Source organism: Cebus imitator, unplaced genomic scaffold (assembly GCF_001604975.1).
Source record: "Cebus imitator isolate Cc_AM_T3 unplaced genomic scaffold, Cebus_imitator-1.0 Scaffold90, whole genome shotgun sequence".
Classification (NCBI taxonomy): domain Eukaryota; kingdom Metazoa; phylum Chordata; class Mammalia; order Primates; family Cebidae; genus Cebus; species Cebus imitator.
Genome location: NW_016107405.1, coordinates 6158766 through 6175458, shown reverse-complemented (window position 1 = coordinate 6175458; position 16693 = coordinate 6158766).

Sequence of the window (16693 nt, the reverse complement as noted above, 5' to 3'; positions counted from 1 at the left end):
ATTAATCGACTGGGCTCAGTTAGGTGATTGTTGCTTTAGATGCCTGTCATCCCGTTGCAGTCAGATATTGGCTGGATCTGGAGTTATATGACCCAGCTGATCTGGGCTGAAAGGCTGAAATGGCTTCTCTATCCACATATCTAGCACCTCACATGTGACTCTTCCATGTGATCTCTTAGCTTTTCTACATGGCAACTCAGGGATACAGAAGGCAGGAAACAGGATCTTTTAATCCTCTTAAAGGCTAGCTCTGAACTTAAAATGTTATTTCCACTGTATTCTATTGCTCAAAGCATAAACAACCCAACCCAGATTTAAGGGAGTGGAGGAAGGCACACCATTTCTCAATGAGGGTGTGGTGGGAAAGAATTGATCATAGCTATCTTTAGAGATAAGCAACCTCAGAAAGTAAAGAAAATGTTTGAAGGAAGAAGAAAGTAATTATGTCAAATGCTACTGAGAGGTGGTTAATAATGAGGCAAATATGTATTCTGCAATGTAACTTTGTTAAGAAAGTATTCCAAGTGATAATATAGGTTAAAGTTGACTAAAGTGGCTTGAAGAGAATATAGAAGGGGAAAAATTGGAGGTAGGTAGTATAGATGACTTTTTTTTAAGAATACTGTAATTTTCTTTATTATACTTTAAGTTCCGAGGTACATGTGCAGAACGTGCAGGGTTGTAGGAATTTTGTTGTAAAAGGAATGAGAAAAATAAGACAGTGCCAAAAACAGGAAGAGGGATCAAGAGAAAGTTATTTTAAACTTTGAGAAATAGCATCACGTTATGCCCATGGTAATGACCCAAGAGGGAAGGGGAAATTGACAATGAAGAAAAAGGAAAAATTGCTAACTAATTTTTTAAGCAGGCCAAGAGGGTAGAACTAAAGTGCAAGTGGAAGGTTTGGCCTTAGGCACAAGGACAGCTTATGAGCACAGATGTAGGTAGTTGGGTAGATGTAGCTGAGTTGCTGGGGGATTTCTTTTCTGATTACATCTATTTTCTCAGTACAATAGGAAGAAAGGTGATCCATTGTGAATAAGGGTGGAGAGGAGGTGTTGAAGTTTTGTGGAGAGAAGAGAGACATGAAAGTTATCCAAAAGAGTGAGATAAAAAATTGTTTAGGAAATAGAATGATTGCTGTGCAAACTTACAGACACTCTGAGGTTCATGAGATGAGGGGGTGACCAGTCAGCATAGGTTTGTATTTTACTCATGCAAATCAGAAGGACAGTGCGGGCATGGACTAGTAAAAAAAAAAAAGTAGACTTAACCATGGTTGTGGCTTAGCCAAGGGAGTAAGGAAAAGCTAGCGAGAAGCAAGAGAATTGTACGTACATGCAAAATGGTGAGTATAATGATTGTGCAGTGTAAGATATTGACTTTTATCACCAAAGTTGCGTCCATCTGAAAATGCTATACTTGTTTGCTTGTGACTTTTTACATTTTGCCTGTGTTTTATTTCTTCCTTGAGTGAATTAAAACCTCCAAACAACTAAATGAACGTGCCCAGCAGGCAATGACTTACTTAGCTTTGGAAGTATCCATGCAGAAACTCAGCAGATGCCTTGTGTGAGATAGTTAAAAGAATTTGTATTTCAGAATAACATTCGATTGAAACATTTTTAGGAGTTTCCTGGGGTTCAACTCTGACAGTCTATGTTTCCCCTAAATATTGTGCATCTGTTATGTGTAGCTCTCTATGGCAGGGGAAGGGTGCTACCAGGACTTACAAAGATATATTGGATATACTGTTTGACCACAGAATGGTAATTATTTAGTATTTTTAAAGTAAATTTATAATATTATTATACTTAGGTATTGAGCAGCTGATGAATGTTGATTACTTATCTATTATTTCTGCTCATATGCAGCTCCCATGGTGGGTTAACCCCATGTTTGCCCTGGCCCTGCCACGTTATTAGTAAACTCCAGAGTTGAGTAATTTTGCCTACCAGAAACCTAGATCTTGGCAGGGGGGTTGGGGAAACTGGCTGGTTTTACTTTAAAAATGTGTCTAAAAAATCATAGATTCAAAGGATTTGTTCATGCTTTGGCAAATGTGAAGCACCCTGATGACCCTAAGAAGGAAAGAACATCCTCCTTTCACTGCCATGTAAACAGAATCATAGTCTTCTTTGTATGGGAAAAAATGTTGGCAGTATCTAGGCCACTTCTATATTCAGCCCCTGCATTGAACTGGGGCACAGCTGATGCATTCATTTCAGACAGTACCAATTGCTGCAGATGGACTTTTCATTATCAGTTGGCATATTCATTAACTTGGCAGAAATGATTGGTTTAATTGTGCCACATTCTGGTTGCTTTATGTATAGAGTCCTGGTGTTACTTTAGATCCATTGGACCTTCAGGCAGAAAACATCATCAATGTAGAAGTTTATTACTCTTGACATTTGTATCATCCAGAAGACACCAATTTGGTACTAAATACAGTGTATGCTTGTAGAACTGAGGATCTGTCGAGAGGGCTTTCTCCACTATATAGAGGTTTTATAGTAACAAGTACTATAGCCCAGTTAGGTTGTAATTATTCTCTTTCTGTAGACAAGAAGGATTATCAATGACAGAAGTTATTCTCAGGTTACTGGCATCTTCTTCTTTAATAAAATCCACTCTAAATGTATGCAAAATATACATTACAGGGAAATGATTCATAGTATAAAAGAATCATTTATAACGTATAAATATTTACCCTGGAAAGCCTATAAATATTCTATTAGAGCTATATTTTTAAGTTTCCCAATTTACCAAAAAATAGATTTTTATATTTATTGCATAACATGAATTGCAGGAGCATCGAATGTCATACTTATTACTTGTAATTGAAACTTTAAGAAAAATGAGATGCTGTGGGTTAAATTGCACACTGCAAAGTTCATTCTATTAAAAATCATAACGTGTCAGAAAATCAGATAAAGCCAGATCCATAGTTCAGGCAAGCAGGTGGGCAGGCAGGCAGGTGGGTAAGTGGGTGGGCCCAGTAGTGAAGAGGCAGATATGTAAGTTGGCAGACTGTTCCATCCATGTATGAGGAAGGTTTGGTAGGCAGGGTCCAGAGAGTGGCAAGACAGATTGGCACCCAGAGAAGCATCAGAAAATATGGTTGGTGGACATTAATATTAAGATAAAGGTTATTTGCTTTGTGCCTGCTCTGTGTGGGCAAATCACCTGCTGTGTGTAGGCAGTCCTGGCCCACAGGGTTACAAAGAGTCAGAAAATGTCAGGAGCTCAAGTGATTTCTACCCATGATAGAGATACTAAAATTATCCCTAAAATATCTTTGTGATTGAGAAGGAGTGGATCACTAACATAACTCTCCCTGTGCCTCTGGGAGTTGATGATAGCAGAAATAACTCTGCGTTGTCTACCAGGGACTTCAGTCATACAACAGGTATGAGGAATTTCAGTCACACAGCAGGTGTCACCGGACACTATGAAGGGAGCATGGCTCAAGTGGCCAGATGGGCTTCCTTGATGTTACAGAAGACCCTTATGGAATTGGAAGTCAATTTCACTTGAGTTTCCTGCGTGAATATGCCTCAATTAATTTACTAATGAATATATAAACTCCATGGCTAACATTTTTGATTTTATGAGAAAAAGATTGATTTAACTAGAAACAATTTTAAAAAAGTGTCAGGTGTCAGGTTGATTGAACTAGAAACTACGAACAAACAAACAAAAAGTATCAGGTGTCAGGGAAAGCATTGGTTCCTCAGTAAGGAGGCAGGGAGGATGTATGGGGTAGTTGCTTTTCCTTTTGGGACCAAACATCATCTTTAACATCCTGAGGATGCAAAGGGAGCTCACCACTAAATACAGACATAATAGAAACAAAATCCAATGGGCCAGATAAGATTAAGTGATGCCTATATCAAAGATTGTCTATATGTTGACAGTCCTCAGTGGTTTTGCTGGATGCTCTACTCCCAGAAGTGGTGTATTCCCAGAGTACATTTATTCATTGTTTTAATGAGTTTTCTTAGAAGTAGCTATGGCAAATTCTGTGGGGCTACAAAGACTTGTAAGAGGTTAAGTGAAGTAACACCTCTCACCTAACTTTCTTCATACCTCTTAGTCTTCTCACTTTCTTCTGGGAACTCTAAGTCCTCCACTGGTAATTTAAATTTTGAAGTTCATCAAAGCTTCATATTTTGGCCTACCTTTGCTCTCCTTCCTGAGTAATCTCATGTACTCCTATGGGTTCCCATACAATCTTGTGCACTAAAGAGTCCCAAATATAAAGCTCTACCTCAGTGGTTCTCAAAATACAGTCCCTGAACCAGCAGCAAGAACACCAACTGGGTACTTAGAAATTCAAATTCTCACCTCTCTATTCCACATGCTCCTAGTTATAAAGGAAGAAACTCTAGGAGTGAGGTCCAATGATCTATATTTTAACAGTCTCCACAGGTAATTCTGATGCTAACTGAAGTTGGATATCCATCGCTTTGGTTTGCACTATTTTTCTGAGCTCCATGCTGGTTAGACATCTCATGATGTCTAACAGGCATATCCAAAGTGGAAACCATGGTCTTCCTCTATCCATTCCCCAACTTGCTTTACTTTTGGTAATCCATATGTCAGTAAATGGTATCATCACTCAGTTTCTTAAGCCAAAAACCTGTCATCTTTGACACTCACTTCTACCTGACTTCCCACATTCAATTAATCATCATATCGTGTTTAATTTTATCTCCAGGATGTACCTAGCACCTGTTTCTCTTCATCACCAATACCAGCACCATCCTCTCCTACCGGGACTACTAAAATTATCTAACTGGTATCACTATTGCCTTTTTTGGCCCACAACAATCCACTCTTCATTTGTTCTTTCTGCAGTTTCTGATCACATCAGTCCTTAATTTAGCAACTTTCAAAGGTTCTTCTTTGCACTTAGAATTAGCACCCAAATATTTAATAGATTCTAAAAGCCAGTGTTGCTCAAAGTATAGGCAGCAAACTACTAAATTAGAATCGCTTGCAATAGGACCTAGAAACTTGTATATATAATATTATATAAAGCACTCCAATTATAGTCAATCTTCATAAAATTTCATTTATACAATGTTTAATGTTATAATGTGTAATTACTTTTTAGCAGTAAATATTATTCTCCTTCACCAGAAGCCTAAGGAGGGTTTATTATTCATCTCAAGGAGTTTTTTCAATCAAAACTTATTTTTATGTTTAATTTAAAAAGTTTTAATATTTTTGTTACTTTGAACAGGAGTATATTATTAAAAATTATAATGGTAATAACCCAGAAAAACATCATAATATTTAAAGTCTTATGGTTAGAGATAATTAAAAAGGAAAATTTAAAACTATGTGCAATTTGTTACAGATAAGCATGGCATGATGATCAACAAAATAGTTTTTAAGCAAAAAATATATTACATAAGGATAAATATCTGGGGAGTATAGTAAAATAGTAATATGAGTTCACAAAAAAAGGAAAGAAGGAAAATTTCTAAATGTTAAGTAATAATTTACAAATATATTTTAAATGGATTATGGCGGTTATCATATTATGGCACTTGATTTCTCATTAAACACTTAGAAGAATGTTGTAATAGTTTTATTTGCTGAAGTCTAATTTTTACAATGTGCCAGAAGTTAAATGCCTTATAGCTACTTAATATGATGATTTTTTCCTGCAAACAAACTTTTGAGAAGATAAATGATTTCTCAAAATTTTGGAAAGGATATATGAGCAAAAATATAAAGACCACTATTCTAAGTCAGAGTGGTAGCGTTTGATGTGAATTTCTTCATCCCAGCTAGTTGAGTTCTCAACTGATGTATAAGTGTGTGACAAATTAATTTTGTCATTAAAATAAAATGTTTATTTATCTATCCCAGCTAGTTGAGTCCTCAAATGATGTAAAAGTGTTTGACAAATTAATTTTGTCTTTAAAAGCAATAACAAAAACTGCAATTACTTTTACACCAACTAATAGGCCCACAACATAGAAGACAGTATACTTCTATGAAGTATGTGCATTAGATACTCTTTAAGTTGTAAAAAGTCTAATAAGGGCCTTATTTATTTATTTATTTATTTACCCAGAATAAGCCTCAAAAAGAAAAGGCTGTGGCCCCAAAGTTGCAGGTTAAAGGATCATTATATAATTGGTCCAATAAAGTCTATTTAATCCCTAAGGGCCTGGAGATATAAGGAATAGAAATCCTTCCTATCTTGACTTAAAATGACTGTCACCCAGACGCATGTCTGAGTAGATAAGAATGTGGGAATCTCCAGAAAAGTAGACCTAGACAGGAAGTATCTGAAGACTGGGAAGTCTGAGATTTTCTAAGAGTTATGCCACTATTGAGAATTTGACCAGAATTGAAATTCCTTGTTTTCACAGCAGGGCTGTGGAGTTCATCTGTTGTGGTTAGACTTTTTCCCATCCATTTTCTGCATTAAATAAGGTTTCTGCCTCCTTCTGCTATCCTGCATTTCTTTACCTGTTAAACAAAACCACTGTGTAAAAACTTATTATCCTTTTATCATAGAATATTTTCCTTCCCACTCTTTTAGTAATATACAGGATTGTGTGTGTGTGTGTGTGTGTGTGTGTGTGTGTGTGTGTGTCTGATATTTGTTTAGTCTACTGAAGATGGGCCTTGAATCAGGAGAGGGTTACAAGTGATAGCTTTTAGGCAAAAATATCAAGCTGACTGCTTCAAAGAATGCCAGATGCTAATAAGATGAAGAAAAAAAAATCACCTGGAAAACATGGAAATTAGGGCGAATTAAGCTTGTGTTATAGTGGAAAAGACAATGAACAATATAAATAACTAAAGTATATAGTGATAAATACTAAGGAGAAGAAAGTGCAGAAGAAAGAATGCAAAGGAGGAAGTAAGCCATGTGATGCTCAGGGAAATGCAGTTAAAACTAAAGAAACAGCCAGTTAAAGATCTGGGTGGTGACAGCATGCCTAGCAAACATCAGTAACATAGGAGAAAAATAAGGGTTGAGGCCAGAGAGTTGATGGTAGCCAGGTCATAAAAAATGTAAATGACTCTAGGGACTTCAGCTTTTATTCTGAGTGTGCTGGGAAGCCATTGCTGCATTTTTAAGCAGAGATGTGATAGGTTATGACAGAATCACCCTGGATGCTGGGTTGAGATTAGACTGATGTGTAGTAAGGTAGCCTCCATATAAAAGACATTAATACAGGCGAAATTTGATAGCAATTTAGACAATGAGAGTCACAAACAGAGATGGTGAGAAATTGTCAGAGTATGGATAAGATTTGAAGGTATAAAATATTTTACTAGGTAGAAAAAAATCATAAATAGTTTATAGGTCTGCTGAAAATAGCATGACATTAATGATACCTAGACATTTTTCACCCTATGCCCACCTCTTATATTACCCCTGATACCTTAAAGGCAAAATATACTGAAAAGGGAGTTTATCCTAGTAGAAATCAAATGCCTAGAAACACGTTGTTGGCTCTTGTTGTAGGGAATGCTGGACTCTTGCCATTGCCTAGGGCCAGAAGACAGTGCATGATCTACCTGAGCCTGGCATTGGGAACAGGAGATAGGATTATAGCATGACCACAGAAAAGGCCAGGTGGGAAGCCCCTGATGCTGCCTAATGTAATTAGCTCAATGATAAAGATGCACAGACATGTGGTAGGGGTGAAAATTTGAATTTGTAGCCATATGTGTCCCTTTTATAGTGATATTTTCTCAGCAGGCAGGAGGCATGGGGTTGGAGAGGTGAGTTGAGGGGACTGGTGCAGAAAGTCAGAACACATGGAGTTGAGCATTTGCTTCTGAGTCGAAACAGTCAGATTTCTTTCCAACTGACAACACACACAGAGCTCTCAACATTGTTCCAGAAGGTTCTTTGTTCTCCTAGTTGAACATACATCTGCTAGCTGACAGCTTGGGAATTTGAGCATTTAATTCTCTCTGCTGCCAGAAACCAACCCTTCCTGCTAGACTCAGGGCTAAGTGATTGCCAAAGTAGCCAATTAGTCTTATATCCTTTCCAAAGAGACACCAGCTACAGTTTCACATAAAAGGGAGCATTCCCAGTTACAAAATCCACAGGAATATAATGACAGTGGGGGTGGGGGGTGGGAGAGAGGTGATTATTTAGGAGAGGGAAGGTGAATTACAGAAATCCAGTATAAAAAGTTAGATGGAATATACCAAGAACCTAATCCGGTCCCTCTGCTCACATTTTATCTTAGATGATAATAGTTCATTAGAAAACCATAAATTATCTAATAAATGCTGTTTAGGATGATTTTTACCTAGCAGTGAAATATTCATATGTCTAGTGACAGAGGGAAAATAACCTTCCTTTGAATATTACTGATCACATTTTTTTCTTTCACTTGCTCTCATGACATTATAGAGCAAATTGACCACAAACTCTAACTACCTCTACAACATTGTTTGCACTTCTTTGTTTCACCTTTCCCACTTCCCCCTCTTTAGTTCTTTTATTGTACTCACATATAATTGCATATAATTATAACATTCTATTAAGTGAAAACTAAGCAACAAACTTTACAGTCACTAGGTCAAAGCTAAAGGGCATTAAACTCTCTCAGGATGTTAGGCTTTTTGAAAAAGATACAAATACATAAGAAATCCTCAGACAAGGCTTCTCAGCCATGAGGCCTCTATAGTGGTAGTGAACTTGGTCAATCTACTGTTAATAGACTTCTACTTTAGGTTCCTAGGTAAACTTTCTGAAAAAGTAGCTCAGGCTATAATCTCCTGAATAGTCCTCCTGAAAAGATAACTAGGACATTTAAAATGTTAAAGCACTAAGCAAGGCTATGTAACCAAGAACTTTTCTTTATATTTTTCATTTTATAATCCCAACTTTTGAGATCAGCGTATGAGTTGGGGTGGGCGGTGGGGGGAGGGGCGGGGGAGTCAGTATACCTGTCCATGGTTCTGAAAGGGTGGTCATTTTGAAATAATTCATTTATTTAACAATGTCTACTAATGTCTAATAGATTTTCAATATCCCTTTGTGTAGCATGTATCAATGATTTCCCACAGCTCTCTGGCTTACCACTTTACTAAGTAATTGATATACAGATTAGTCTGAATTGATTTTTGATCATTAAGCTTGTTAGAAAAGATTCAGGGTTTGAAAACTTCCTGACCCTCAAGAGAAAGATGCTATACTAAGGCTCAATCCCCTGAACTACTGTGAAAATGAGGGTTAAACAATAAAGCATAATCAATAATGAAAGAATGTTGAAGAATGAAGGGTAAAATGATGTGGAGCAAAATTAGTCATACAAGGTATTAATATATTCAAGTTCAAACAGTTTTATGAAGAGGAAGACTAAAATCTGAACGTAAGAAAACTTAAGCTGAAAATGGAATCAAAAGTTCAAGGATGATGAAATATTGATATCAATTTGATACAAAGTGATTTATAAGATATAATAGAAAGTAGGGTCTATATCTTTGCATAACTTAGATTTAAAAAGCATAATACGGTTTGCACACATTTGGAATACAAACAGCTAGCAAGGGAATTACTTCAAAGAACTATGCTGAAGCCGAATGAGATTATCAAAAATAAGTGACTTCCTTTCTTGCAATGCCATATCTGCAGAAGGAAGTGGATGTAAAAACCTAAGTGCAACACTGAATTAGGAACTTTTTCACTGAAAACCTGGGTGGAGTCAAAAGAGAGAACAAAGATTAAAATGACCATGGGTTTTCATAAATATGTAAATTTCTAGATGAAGAGAAGACTATCCTTGGAGGAAAGCTGATTCAATTTAGTGACATAGAAACTTCTGAACGATTTTATTCATCAGTAAGTATTGCCTGTTTTCATTGCCAGGGAGAGAGGGACCTATCTAGATCCTATGGTATAAAATAAATCAGTAAATTATTTAATACATAATAATTATGCCACCATTAATGTCACTTCCAAGTGCAGGAGCAAGAAGGAGATGAAAGGGTGTGTTTAGGATACAACTGACTAAAACCTTGAACAACATTAATTGTTTTAATGATTTAAAACCTTACTTTTTTTCTTCATGAAAATAAGGATTACAACAAACCAGAGAACCAATGAAAAATCCTATTGGATATTTTTTAGGTTGGATCAGATCAGGTATTCTTGGCAATTCACACACCCTTCAGTGTTTCAGATGCAAAATTTAGACACACACCTTATGCAAGGTTGTTCCTGTACCAGCATACAACCCTTCAAGCCTTCAGGTGGACATAATAATCCCACTGCTAAGATATAGTGCACCAAGTGCCTCCACACTTTATCTTTATTGGTTGAGTCTAAGCAAAGAAAATCAACTTGTCAGGACAAGGACTTCCTCTCTTTTTGGAAGCCAGGATTTGGAGATGTTCTGTGACCTATGAGATGCTAAAAGGGGATGCCGTCTTTTTAGATGAGCCTAACCATTTAGCCCTATGGGCTTGTTTGAAATTGAAGATCAGGAGAGAATGTATTCTTGAAGAACTGCACAGAGATGCAGCCCAAATAAATGCTGTACATGAAACAGACTAGGGGAAGGCCATGTGCATCTTGGTGCTAGAATTTGTAATGCATTGGTGGTACTTACCTATATTATCCTATGACTGTTTTCTAATATAAGGTCTTCCAAGATAAGGGGTTCCCAATCAAGAGGTGATGCCTCAACTGCAAAGATTCCTGATCCCCAAATGTAGCCATGGCCATGGTTACTGGTTGGTCTATACTGAGTTTTCTCAGAGGAAGTATTATTCCATATTTAGATTTTCAGAAGGGACTACTGCTTAATGTGTTATTCTGCATGCCCTGCAGCTGGAAGCCTCCCTTCTGCTGCCCACTTGTGTGAGCTCCCTAAACCCTTCAAGGTGAGCTTTCAGGGAGACAAGCCACCAAGTTCAGGAGAAATCTTAGTTTTAAATTTTAAAAAAACACTGTAAAATAATTCATTTAATCCAGTGTAACAATTGTCTCAATCAGAATAGACTCATGAATAGACATCTAAGACTAAATTAGAATCCTCCCAAAGTTATTTTGTTCGTTCTAATACTTCTTACCGTTCTTACTTATCAAGGAAGGATAGGAAAATAATATTTTTCCACCTCACTCAGACCAAAGCTGTCTTAGTAAAGTAATGCAGGTGCTAGATCTGTGTCCATGGCTCATTTCAAATTCATCAGGGTGTGCTTTTAACATATATTCCAGCCAGAGGGTCCATCTGGAACTAGGCTCATCTGTCTTAACCAATAATATTGTTTGAGAATAAACAGGACTTTTCTAAGTAGTAGAGTAGGACCACCAACAGGTAGAAAGTTGGTCTTAGAGTTGAAGCCGTATGATTCCCTCAGTGGCAGGTTTGCACAACTCTACTCTTAATTGTTTTTCAGGTAACCAAAGCAGTTTGGGTACAGGGAAAAATGATTTGTCTAAATTCTATTCCTGCAAATTGGCTTGCGAAAATGAGGCTTGCTATTTATATGAAAACAGCATCCTCGATGCAGCTGTTATGCTACCACTAACTGTTCATAACAGTGAGATTCTGCAAGCAGAGACACGCCCATCCAAAGTTTTGTCCTTTGTTTATCAGTATTCATGTCTGTTCTTTTATGCATGTCAAAAAGATTTTTCACGTTTGTATTGGAATAAATATATTCTGCAAGTGTGAACATCTCAGCTGAGGAGCTGGTAATGTAAGCACAATTACTAACACATGTCTGTAGAATAATTGCTGCTATGTATATGGAATAAAGGAGAAAAATTCAGAATTTTCTATTTGCCCTGTATTTTATACTACATATACTTACCAGCAGGAATGTAATGTAACTACAGCCAAAATCTGGGGCAAATCTGGCTCAGAATCCTAGTCTCAGTCATTTGCTTGATTGCCTTCAGATCCATCCCCATCCTCCAGCTCTGCAATATATTGCAGGTTGCTAAACCCTGCAGATTATGCATCCCAGGATTCCATACCAACTGGCTTCCTGTTAGGTTCAGCCAAGGGAAGGCACAGGTAGGAGACTGAAGAGCAAATGAAGGGGAGAGAGGAAGGTTTTCTTCCCTCAGCTTTAGACAGCATCTCCAGCAGAGGCTGCATCTCTGTGATTCTAGCTCCTGTTGGGAAGCAGCTCCTTTGAAGACCCCAGCTCCTTAAGGCAGCCCAAGCTCTTACTTGCTAGTACAGTTGGCAGTTGGAGTTCAACCTGGGTTTGAACTATGTGGGTCTACTTATACCTGAATTTTCAAAAATAAAGACAGCCAGCCCCCTCATATCCTTGGATTCTGCATGCATGGTTGATTCTGCAACCAAAAACATATCGAAAATACAGTGTTTTCAGGAGGCAAAACTTTCAGATATGGAGGGTCGACTTCTTAAGTCCATGGGTTCCACAGAACCATTGTGAGAATTGAGCATGTGCACATTTTGGTATCTGTGGTGGTCCTGGAACCAATCCCCTGTAGATACCGAGGGATGACTATAAATGTGTTTTCTCCTTTATCCCTCCAGCTCTGCAAGGTGGTATGAAGCTTCTTTTTGTACATCTCCACTTTGCCTGCCCAGACTGTTTTTCTTTTCACCACTTCCAATACTTCTAAACTAGTATCCACATTCAATTCCTTTTGTTGTCCTACTAGGCATAAGTCTATTTTCCCTAAGTAGACTCTGACTGTTATCAAGAAGTAGAATGCAGGCAGTTAATTCCTGTCTGAAAAGTCAAAACTCATGCATTTCGCACTGGAAACTGGACGTTTATATATGAATTTTTGACCATTAAGAGTACATTACTTGCAAAAACGTTCATGTGTACAGTAGTTTTTGCTAATCCTCTCATAAAAGAAAAGCATTTTCTGGCCATTCTGAATTATTCCATAACAACCGACTTGCTAACATGAATGCAGTGTCTTAAGAGGTACATAAAGGTACTAAAGCAATGATTCAACCTGAGTTGCATATTAGCATAACCCAAGCATTAAGAAAATTCCATGCATTAAAAAAAAACACAATGTCCAGTTTGTATCATAGACAAAATGAAACCTGGTAGTGAAACCTGGGCATCACTACTCTTTAAAGCTTTCTGGGTGATTTCAACATGCAACCGAGATGAGAGCCACTGTGTTAAAGGCTGTTCTTTCTCCTGCTGACCCAGTTGTTTGCAGATGTAAATAACTCAGTGTTAGCTGACTCAGGTAGTCACTCTGTCTTCATCTGTGGTCAGCATTGTCACAAGGACTGGTCCTTCGCATAGGACACAAGTGGTGCTCACTTCCTTAGTAGTGCTTTTGACTCAGTTGAAGTCGTTGGGGTTGCAGCAGTTGTGAGAGCCCACCACCATCATTGACCCACTGTCCTTGATCTTTATAGCTGCAGGAATGGTGAGGCTGCCCAGAGATAAGGTAAATGAGGCTCTCAACACTAGAGAAAAGAGAGCAGGGTAGAATTCTGTTTCGAACAATTTAAAAATTATATTTTCTTACTTTGATAAAAAAAAGTCTGGGTCTATTACAAATTATTTTAAAATTTGTTGTTATATATAACATATTTATTCTATTCTATAGTCTATTACTTCCAGAGTTTATAAATCTTCGCTTACTCTGGTATTTTTTATCCTGGCTAATGGAGCCACTATTTTCCCAATCCTCGAAATCAAAAACCTAGGATTTATTTCAAAGCTTTCCTTACCCTAGTTTCACCCCCATCGCCACCTCCCACATATCCAGTCAACCACCAAGCCTTGTTGACCCTACGTCCTGTTAAGCCTAATTTCCAGACAATACTCGAGCGTATCTCTTCATTTCTGTGCCAGTTGACTTGGCCAAGGCCAGTGGTTCTCAACCCTAGCTGGATGATAGAATCACTCGGAGGAACTTTAAAAATCCTAATGGCTAAGTCACACCCCCGTCCAATTAAAAGAGAATCTCTGAATGTGGTACCCAGGCATTCTATTCACTTGGTTCTCTGTGTCTGCACTCAGGGTCCACATCCTGGGATTAATATCACATGGATACCTAAGGACCCACTTCAGTTTTATATATTTCCTAGGTGATTCCAATGAACAGCTGACTATGAGAACTACTGACATAGGTGTTTTTTTTTCTCACCTGAACCATTGTAATTAAGTTTCTAATTGGCTTCCTAGTCCTTTATCACTCTCAGTTCATCCTCTACATTGCTGCCAAAGAAATCCTTCCAAAATGCAAATCTGATTATATTACATGGCAATGTGAAGTTCTCAAATGGCTTCTTACTGTTTATAGAGAAATAATCTCCAAACACTTATGTGTGATATAGAGAAGAGAAATGCGTGACTGAAGACCAACCAGATCTGCATTCAAATTCGACCTATATCCAGGCTATGTAGCCTAGGAAAAAATACTTCATCTCTCTGAGCTGCAATTTCAACTGTAAACTCCCATAGAACAATGTATGTAAAGCACTTGACACAGTCCCAGTCACGTATTGTCAAGTAAATTAAAAATGGTGTTGCAACAGTAGTGTATAAACCTCTAGCTGCTTCTGACTTCTTCAATCTCACTTTTCTCTCTTCTTCTATTGCCCACTAAACTCCAATAGGATTTAGAATTTAGACAAAGGTGGGGATGAGGACTCCCAACATCAAGCCATTTGTGACTGCATTCCTGTATATAAGTGTGGTTCCTTCAGCTGAAAGTGCCATTCTCCCATCTTGCTGGCCAGTCTTACTCACTACTAGACCCAGTTCAAAGCATTGCTTCTGTGAAGACTTCTCTGTCCATCTTCACCTTTATAGACTCCTGTTTCTACTGTGCAACTCCATTACTTTATACAGTATTGATATTATCTACATAATTCTGTCTTTATCACTAGATTATGAGCTGTTTAAGTTCAAAGGCTGCATAATGCCCTTACACGTCCAGTAGCAAGTATAATGCCTGGCATTTGGTTGGTACACCAGTGTATATTGCATGCCTGTATACCTGAGAATAATCAATAAATTAAATAAATTTCAGAATAAGCTAAAGAACTGACAAGATTGTATAGCACAGACCTTTGAGGGCAATGCAGTACAATGCAGAGGGACAACTATCTTTTTCCACAAAGAGATTCCAATATCCTTTAAGAGAGAATACTGAGCTATAAAGACCACAGTTCATATATCTTGTGGCAAAACCTATGTTTTTATTTTGGAAAATGAGATTCTTGAAAGAGTCAGTGTCAGAAAGATTTCCTCAGGGCTCCACTATTTGCTAGCTCTATGATGGTGGGTAAATTACCTAACCTCTCTAAAACAAAGCTTCATTTTCTATAAGATGAGACAATAATAATAATTTCAACTTTGTGGCACTGTTATGAGAAATGAATGCCATAATATGCATAAAATATTAGGTATACTAAGTCCCCATTAAGTGGAAGTTGTCATTGTTATAATTATTATCATTATTAGAAAAAAGACTACTGCATCTGCTTTCTTTCCTGCTTTGTTTTACATGACAAAACTGGTTTGATTTTCTTGATCAGGTGATTTAATAGAAATATTCAAATTAGTTAATGTGAATACACAAAACCCACACATAGATAGTTAATGTGGAGAGCTACTATGCCAAGTGTTTGAAATTATTTGATTTAGAAGCTTTAGCTAAAACAATCTGAGTTTACACAAATATAGCTAAGAGTATCATTTGTTGGTAGTTACAACTTTTTTCTTCAACTGATGCTTGGTTCTATTCTCTGCCTCTACGGAGACATCTTGTCCTATCTCAGTGGTTACCATGGTAATAGTGTATTTTTGTCAAGAGATAAGGTAGTAGGCCCCTTCCATTTCTACTGCTAATATTCCTGAATTATCTTAATGAGGAAAATATAGTAGTTACTCTCCCCACAGAGATAGACATATTTAACATTTCTTGTAATTAATTTTTCTTTTCTTTTTATTCACATATTCCAAACTTCAGACACTAATAAACTTGTGGATGGTTTTAAGAGATTAGCGACTTCCGTTTACTCTCCTCTGAAAGGAAGTGGCTAAGGCCTTGAAATTTAGATCACATAACTCAGAATGCAGTGTATAATTGGCAATTATATTCTTTACCTATGTATTACTTAAGCAGTATTTCCTAAACCTGAGTAATGGTCAGAATCAGTTGGGGAACTTAAAAACACATGTAGAGTTCCCAAGCCTAGGTATATAAGAATCTCTAGAGGTATGACTTCAGAATCTGTTTTTAAAACCACTTCAGATAATGCTAGTGATCAGTCAGGTTTAGGAAATTTTGCCCCATAGAATTTAATATGTACTTTGCATATAGTAGATGCATAGTGAAGATTTACTGAGCTGAACTGCTCTGCAGCAAAATGGGACACATTACTCAAGACAAAACTATGTTTTTAATTCTCAAGCCCATGATAATATCACATTATCAATTATTCAGACCAAATCAATATGTCCTCATCATTGATCAGTCTGGAAGTTCTCTTCAGATTTAGTAAATATTTACTGAATACCTGGTTTGTACAAAGCTAAAAATCGAGTCTGAGGATGGGAAATAAAAAGAAGGGTATTAGCTGGGCATGGTGGTGTGTGCCTGTAGTCCCAGTTATCCGGGAGGCTGAGGCGGGAGGATCACCTGAGCTTGGGATGTCAAGGCTGCAATGAGCTTGATTTTACCACTGCATTCCAGCCTGAGTGAGACCTTGTCTAA